Source organism: Benincasa hispida, chromosome 1, assembly GCF_027475165.1.
Source record: "Benincasa hispida cultivar pf3 chromosome 1, pf3_genome.v1.1, whole genome shotgun sequence".
NCBI classification, from domain to species: Eukaryota; Viridiplantae; Streptophyta; class Magnoliopsida; order Cucurbitales; family Cucurbitaceae; genus Benincasa; species Benincasa hispida.
Genome location: NC_143478.1, coordinates 61,546,619 through 61,554,581, shown reverse-complemented (window position 1 = coordinate 61,554,581; position 7,963 = coordinate 61,546,619).

Here is a 7,963-nt window from a genome sequence, read left to right as displayed (position 1 = left end):
CCAGCTCATAGATGCACTGAGGAAAAAAAAATACCATATAAAATAGTGAAGATTACAAGATTAATATTCTTAATTCCATTTTTATCTGTAAAAAAAAAAAATTGCACCAACTGGATGCATAACAGAAGCAAAATTAGATATACAAAAGGCCCGAAGGATTAAAAAAAATAGATACATTAAATTTCACAAACATTGATACAAATGCACGAAAAAAAAGTAGGAAATTATATATACAATCAAGATGCACTATATTTGTCTTGAGATTATTATGAAGGTAAAAATACATGAAACTAAAAACAAAATATATACATTAAAGATTTGAGCTCAACAAATTCACGTTGTCTCTTTAAGACAAATTTACTCACCTTGTGTCCCAGGATAAAACATATCACATTTCTTATGGATATAGCACTCCGTCCACAAAATCAATGAACTAAACTTTGTGGATATACTGAACTTGCATAAATTTATAAAAAGAGAGGAAAGTTTTAAGATAGAAAATGCTTATGGAAAAAATTAAGAAAACAAACTGAAGAAATGACATATTTATAGACTAATTCGTGGTCATTCGAATAGTCGTGTCCTTTCTTCAATTTGGTTATTTATGAAGGAGGCAACAATTTATCAAAGAATACAACTTATGGGAATTGAAAAGATATAACCCTACAAGAAAAGTTATGTACCATTTATTCCAACAGAAAAATCTATGAAATACAAAAAAAATAAGCATTAAAATGCCACTAATGTAAATGACATGTTAACTTATTTGAAAATCATAAAATGTTTATTTATTAATTTGAATTTATTTTTTGAATTTTTGTTTTTATAACTTTTTCAAAAATATCCATTGAAATCTACATTTTGTTGATATTTCCATCAAAATTTTTGTAAAATTAAGATTTCGATATTTCGACTGACATCGACAATTTAAACCTTATGATTGTTCTTTTATAATATAACTCGGTTCAATCTCTCTTCAAAGAAAAAAAATCGGTTCAAATATATTTTTTTATATTTTTAATCTAATGTATATAACTAGAGTATATAAATTATAGGGTAATTATTTTAAATGATAAAACTACAGAAAATATTTACAAATATAGCAAAATATTACTGTTTATCAGTAATAGACCACGATAAACATCTATCGCTGACACTGATAGATGCTAATAGACTATGATAGATATCTATCACAGTCTATTGCGGCCTATCACAGATGAACAATAACATTTTATTATATTTGTAAATAAGTTGTTTCATTTTTTTTTATTTAAAAACAACCATAAATTATAAGCTCTTAAGTGAATTATATTTTATAAAAAGTACAATTCAACATTTTAATATCTAAGGCATGTTTGAAAATCATTTGATTTTTTATTTTTAGTTTTTGAAAGTTAAATCTATAAACATCTCCTACACCTCTAAATTTCTTGCAATGTTTTTAAAAATAAAATCAAGTTTTGAAACAAAAAAAGAGTAGTTTTTAAGAATATATTTTTGTTTTTGAAATTTGGCTAAAAATTCACCTCTTATACATTAAAAAAATGAAAACCATTGTAGCAAAATTGAGAGGAAATATACTTGATTTTCAAAAAAAAAAAAAAAAAAAAAAAATCAAGAATCAAATGATTATTCAAACGAGGTCTAAACTTTTAAGATAGTGATTTTAATTTTATTCTACACCTATTCAAATTCAATTTATTTATATATTATACTCTTTTTCTTAAAAAAATTATCTATTATACAATTAACCACAAACTGTAAACCCCTAAACTTGTTTTACTAGCTAATCATGTTTAAGTCCTCGTAATTATGTATTTAAACTCTTGTAATATGTATTTATGATGTTGTATTAGTAACAATATATAGAAGGCTTAATGAATATGTATGTAAGATTGAATGAGGAAAAATATGCTAAGTATGGAATGTTAAGCTCTCGAGTGAAGTAGAAAGAAGTTAACATTTAGAGATTAATAGAGGATTTTATGCATTGAAGCTATGACACCCCATGCGGCCAGTTTTGTTGAACTATGCGGCCAAAAGTCCACGAAGGGGACATTATGGCTAAGAATAGCTAAGTGGTATGTGAAAGGCCATGGAAAAGGTAAGATGGCTCTTGGATGAAGAGGAATGGTTGTTGCTAGTATGGGGAAGTATGCCACCAACCTCATATGCAAATGGTGAGGGCTAAGTTGGCAAACGAGGCGATTTTGGACTGATGCATCGAAGGTGTCGATCAGAAGATGCAACAATGAGTAGAAGTATGTGATGACCAGAAAAGGGCTTAACTGGTCGCAAGTCCATGTAGAGATGTCCAAAAGTCTGCGGGATTGGGGCCCCGTTGGGGCTGTGAATCCCCGAATACACGGGGAATGGGGAGGGAGTAGGGAATTTTTTTCCCCGTTTACAATTTGGCCCCGTCCCGTTTCCCGCCCCACCCCGACTTTATATATAAATTATAAATTTTTAATATATATATTGTAAACTTTATTAAGATAATTATAAATGTTTTAATTATTTAAGTTCAAGATTTTTATTACTTTAATTCTTTAGATGTTGTAATGTTTAAGATAGGATGCTCTAAATGTTTAATTTTAATTTTTACAAATGATGAGAATTTAACATTTTAATTATATATTTTAAATTGCATGTGTATTATTGTTTTAATTAGTAAAATTGATAATATTTCATTTAAATGAAAATTCCATTGAAAATGTTTAAAGAATTGTAAAAAAAAAAATATTTAATTGAAATTAAAAAAAAGTTAGAGAAAAATAAAGGCGGAGAATTTTTCCTCGCAGGGAACCTGATCCCCACGAAATCCTCGCCCCGTTCCCCGCGGGAAAATTCGTGGGGACGGGGAATGGAATAGGGGAGCCTCGTGGACATCTCTAAGTTCATGCCATGGAGTTAAGCTGGAGAGTTTAGCTTTAATCAACCAGTGAGTGGACTAGATGGCAGTCTTAGGAACATTAATTGAGGATTAGGATGCCAAGTGGCATTTAATTAAGTCAGCTGAATCATGTAAGCCCACATATAAATAGAAGTTGAAAAGAAGGGAGTTGTCTTGCCAAAATTTTCATATGCCTAAGAGAAAGTGTTGCTGCCATCTGAAGCTGAGAAGGTGTTGAAAAACTTTTGGGCAAGTTTGAGATAGTTGAGGATTTCCAACCGATCCAAAAGAATTTTATGCTCAAATTCTAAGATAAGAGAGTTAAGATATCTACGAGCGCATTCATTAAAAGGGAATCTAAATTGTTAATGGTTGGAATTAGAACTATGGAATCTAGAAGATTGAAATATGAAATGATATTGTGGATGAATAAGTGGGTAGCTACACATGAAGAACAAGCAAGCAGTTAACCAGTCGATGATATGCATTGATGCATGTAAGCATTAACAAAGTATTCACAGTCGAGGCACGTTGAGTGCGTTGCAGAGTGGATGCTCATTGCATAGGCTAAGATGGGTGTTTTGATGCCTACCGAGCACCATGAGATTACTAGTATGCGATGAAGTTAAGTTTATGCACTAAGCACAAGAGGGAGCTAATTATTCTAACCAAGAGACCTTTCCTTATTTCAGGGCATATGCAGATAGGAGAGACTTACAGACCCTTGGATAAATAGCTTAAGACAATGAGTGACAAGTTTTGATAAATGTTTTCTAATGATCAATTTTGCATCACGTATAATCGATTCAACATGCAGTTTTAAAACCATAATTTCTATGGCAAATGCTTTATTCATCTATTAGACGCATGACCCATGTTTTCAAATAATTGAAATTTCATATGTGAGTTTAGCATTCGATTTCAATAAGTTTATGCCTGTGATTTATACTTAATTTTACAAGGCACTATGCGATGAAATGAAATTTATGAAGTATGGTTAACTCATATGAGTATTTTGTTGTTACATTATATTTTAAATGTTTAAATGTCTTGTATAAACTCTACTCCAATGTTGGTACCAAAGGCATGGTAAGGTACTCAAATTTCAGTTACACTAGGAATCCTTGACACTGAAGGTATGGTAAGGACATCAGGACCCAATCCAACTCTACATGTATGTAGGACCCATATTATCAACATTGATGAGATTGAGCAAAAGGGCTCTCTCTCAACAAAGATTATTAGGGATTAAATAAAAGGGTTCTCTTATATGTTCAGATAGAGGAGTAGAGGTGCTTTACAGGAATAATAATGAGCTTCAATTCAGGGTTTAATATATGCTATACTTTTGTGTTTTCAATTTTAGTTCTAAACTCTGGAAGTGATCATGTAAATGTTTTATGGGAAGCCATATCTATGTTATTTATGTTAAAATGTGTTTTATTTTAAATAGTCACTCACTAGGCATTTTAAGCTTATACTTTTAAATGTTTTCTCCCCAAGTAGCGATCGATGTCCCGAAGCTGAGTAAATCCGCCATTCATTCACTATCAAAATTCTTCAGTAATTTGAAGTATTCTCGGAGTAAGAATCTAGGAGGTGTGGGCTCTATTAGATTTGGTAGAGGGAAGGAGGAAAGAATGATCGTATTCAACGACCAAGTAAGTGGGAGAGTTTAGAGTCTATCATATAGACTTATGTTTGATCGTTTAGAAAAGGTGCATGAACGTTTAGTAAAACAGGTCTAATCGCTTAGACGGTCGTTTAGTGAATCTTACTCAGGCGCGCGATCGTTTAGATAGATGCGTGTGTACACGATCGTTTAGGAAAAACACTTTGAGCTGTCATATAGGCTCTCGTGAGCTAAACGATGGGCAGTGTATAACTTGTGAAACAATTATCTGATTCCTTTGAAAAATGAACACATTTTTCATTTTTTCCTTTCAGTTATGAAAACTGAATGCAACCTCCCACTTTCACGCACGGCTATGGAGAAAACCACCAACAATTATCTCATAATTGTTTTAATTATAAATAAATATAATAACTAACTTATCATATTATATTTATAACCTATAGTTTTAATATCACATCATATGCAACATTTAAACCATAGTCATTTTCTCCTTTACTTGATATAAATCATATTTATATCTATTTCCTCCAATTAATGTATCTCATACATCATGTCAATTATATCATATATAATTGAACCAGTTTAATCATATCATATATAATCAAACTCCCTTTTGTCAATTTGAACACTTCAAACTGACCCAAAAATTGATTCTCAACTTGAATCCATTAAGCAACCAAGGGGACCTTATGGACCTGTAGCTTGAAGCTCCAACAGTACGTGAATAGCTGACTAAACTCTTTAGTCACGAGATCCACCATTCGTTAACTGTCGGGTACTCCACTAAAGATCGACAGCTGTTCTTACCACAAATATATTTATGTGTCCATCGGATATAACCAGTCAACAGCACGATAACTGTTCACAGATGCTCGTAGATACAGCTGGGCCAATTTACCATTTTGCCCATGTAGTTATATCTAACTCCTTAAGTACTATTGATCCCTATAATGAATAATACATCATAGTTCTACTATGAGTGGACACCTCCCGGACTATGAGAAGGTGTATAACGCCACATCATTTAAGCTCCGGAATCAAACCTTAAGGGAATAATCTATCTACTTACCCCTGCTTTGGGGAAGAAGTGAATTCCATCTTGTGTAGCTAAGTTCCCAGCTCCCGAATCAGACGAATCCCCAAAATGGTAGGTTTAAGTCGGAAATTTGGCCACTCGCACCTATGCAAATCAAAGGACCGCCCTCAAAGGTAGGAGTTCCCAACTCACTCAGTATTAAGGTCATGTTACCTATGGTCATCCTAGTGAAGTGAAGTCACCGTCATGAACGACGTTATATAACGAGACTATACACTTCGTGGTCCGGTCTTATACAAACTCCTTTGTATAGGACACCCCTGCTCGGATGTCTCCACATGAATGATCATGATCAGACTATCTGTAGCACGTCACAACACTTGTAACTATCTACAAAGCGGACCACATCCGTAGTGTCACCAGGATAAGGTTTCCCTCCTATATCCATATACTACAAACCATTTTGGTTATCACTTAAGGCATGATCCACTTGTATGTCTCCACATACATGCTTAAGTTATAATGACAACCAGGGATCTTAGTTTATTGGTTTGTGGTAAAGCAAATAAAACATCTCACGTTTCATAGGCAATAGTGAAGAAAATATCTCATATTATTACATCACAAGCGTTTGTTCAATATAGGTGTTTACAAACTACAAGACCCAACAAGAGTTTAGGGCATCAACCCGAACACCACTTGTCATATTTTAAACTCTAATTTTGTCTGTACACGTTTTAGGTTTTGAGGTAGAATTTTGGAGTGAAAGATGTATTTATAAATGTTTAATATCTAGATGACTGTAATATAATGGATGTAAATTTTCTGAATAGTAGCACCTGTGTAGTTAAGTGATAGTTGAGAGTATGTATGTAATTACTATAAGATTTTTAACTGCTATCAGGTCCATAGGTGCTAGAAATACAGGTTCACTAGTATAGGTTGGGCAATACTTGCCATAAGAAGGTTGTTAGCTACTTTCTTCACATCCTTTCTCAAGTTAAGAGGATAATTTGAGAGAAGGTGTGACACAAACAATGTTAGCTTTAGTATAGTTTAGCTAGTTAAAAACACGTCTTCAATCATGATATTAAAGGCTTTTAACCCCACCTTCATGAGTTGAATTTCAAAAATTGGTAAGTGTCCATTTAGAAGGACTTATTAAAGTGTTTAAAAAAAGTTTTCAAGTCTATAGAAAGTCATTTCAAACAAGCTAATAAACTATTAGATAGTACAGAGATTAAATTAGACATTCTAAAAGTTGAAACTTGAGTTTGACATTCTTTCTAATTTTGAAAATATTTTATAAAACTATTAAGGTTAAATTACAAATTTAGTCTTTATGGTTTGAAAGGAGTTAAAATCTAATCCTTATAATTTATAGTTAGAATTTAATCTATATTGATAAGACTCATTTAAGTAATCTCTATTCTAAAGGTTAAATTGTAACTTTTAAAACTATAAGAATCAAATTTGTACTAACTATTAATTTCATAAATCGTGTTTTAACGAAGAATGGTATTAATTAAAATCCTTTTGTGTTCGTTACATTTTTTTTTTGAAGTGGTCTCGATTACAAATTTATTAGATTATTGTATATCTAAAAATGATTCTAACGACTTCAATTACCTTAAAGTGATTCATTCTCAAAAAATTTACAATGACGTTATGGAAAATCAACGTAAAAGTGATATTTTAAAAATAAATTTAGCTAAGCTAATTTTTCCAAAGTGGTTTCTTTAGTTGCCAAAGACTATAATTAAAAATTTCAGTCGAAATTTCGAGATTTTGATAAGACTCCAAATTTTGGTAAAGAGATTTTTTTATTTTTCCTAATTTCTTGAAATTTCGATGGAAATGTTGAAATATTGATGGAAATTTTGATTTTTTTTAAACAATTAACTATTCTAGCTCAAGTGAAGTGCAATTAAGGTTTTTTTCTCTTTCACAATAAAAAATCTTCGTTGTCAAGAAATCATATTTTTTCATTCAAATATTTTCTATTAAATTTTCACATAATTCTACCTCAAACTTGAACTTATGTGAGTTATCTAATATTCCTCTCATTTTTTTTCTCAAGCTCCATCTATTTACTTGTAGATTTTTCTTTTTCTTCTTTCTTTTACATTATGTTGTTATCAATTTTTCTATTAGTATTATGTTAAGTTAGTTTAATGCTATGATTTTTCATTTTTGTATCCACTTCGTTTAATAATAAACAATTTATCGTTATTTTATATGCAAATATTTCATGTCATTTAATTAATCTCCAATTTTAATATTGTTTTTCATTTTGTTTAAATTTCTACCCTCTATCAACATTTACAGAGATATTTTACAATATACATCTAAATGTTATCTTATTTTATAGAAATGATCGATTAAAAAAGGTCAATTG